Here is a 1,356-nt window from a genome sequence, read left to right as displayed (position 1 = left end):
CACTCTACCACTGAGCCACCTTCCCAGCCCTAATATGGTTCATTATTATGTAGATACATTATTATTAACTTCGAGTTTGGGGGTGTAGATTAGTTGCACGCAACAGGCCCTAGGTTCAATCCCCAGCTCCAGATAAACAAATAAGCAAACATTATTGCTTGACACTATGGATAGCTCATGTCAGTAATCCTAGTCACTCAGGAGGCTGAGATCTAAGGATCACGGTTCAAAGCCAGCCTGGGCAGGAAAATTTCTGAGACTCTTGTCTCCAATTAATTACCAAAAAGCCAGAAGTGGAGAACATTCTGGTCCTTACTTCAAGCCCAAGTACTGGCACACACACACACACACACACACACACACACACACGTTACCAAAACAGGAGAATACAAGAAATAAAGTTTATTAGGAGAAAGTGAGGGAAGGATGGTATTGTCAAAAAAGAAATGTACTTATTAGCCAGGTGCTGGTGGTTCTTGCCTGTAATCCTAGCTACTCAAGGGGCTGAGATCTGAGGATCACAGTTCAAAGCCAACCCAGGCAGGAAAGTCTGTGAGACTCTTATCTCCAATTTACTACCAAAAAAATGAAGTGGTGTTATGGCTCAAGTGGAACCGAACCCAGGGCCTCATGCATGCAAGATAAGCACTCTACCACCGAGCCACCTTCCCGTATTACAAGACACTTTAGGCTCGTTTTATATATTTTTTGTCTTTCCCTGTCCCTCCATTCTACCATCAGCCATTTCCTCAAGATGTCCTATTTCCCTTTCTTGGGGAATTTTTTTTGGGGGGTCCAGTCCTGGAGCCTGAACTCTGGGCCTGGGCACTGTCCCTTAGCTCTTCAGCTCAAGGCTAGCACTCAACCACTTGAGCCACAGCGCCACTTCCGGCTTTTTCTTTTGCTTATGTGGTGCTGAGGAATTGAACCCAGGGCCTCAAGCATGCAAGGCAAGCGCTCTACTACTGAGCCACCTTCCCAGCCCTTGGTCTGTCATTTTGCTGGTTAATTGATTTGTTTGTTTGTTTTTACCAGTCTTAGGGCTTGAACTCAGGACCGTGCACTGTCTGAGCTTTTTAGCTCAAGATTTTGAGTCACAGCGCCACTTCCGGCTTTTTCTATTTAGGTGGTGCTGAGGAATCGAATCCAGGCCTTCATGCATGCTAGACAAGCATTCTACCACTAAGCCACATTCTCAGCTTTGTTGGTTAATTGATTATTGAGTTTCCTAGACTTTTCTGCCCAGACTGGCTTCTGAGATCCTTCAGGTCTTGGCCTCCTGAATAGCTAGAATTATTTTAGGCATGAGCAATTGGGGTCAGCATGGTTAGTGTGTGTGTGTGTGTGTGTGTGTGT

This window comes from Dipodomys ordii, unplaced genomic scaffold (assembly GCF_000151885.1).
Source record: "Dipodomys ordii isolate 6190 unplaced genomic scaffold, Dord_2.0 Scaffold19, whole genome shotgun sequence".
NCBI classification, from domain to species: Eukaryota; Metazoa; Chordata; class Mammalia; order Rodentia; family Heteromyidae; genus Dipodomys; species Dipodomys ordii.
This window is presented reverse-complemented; position numbering follows the sequence as displayed.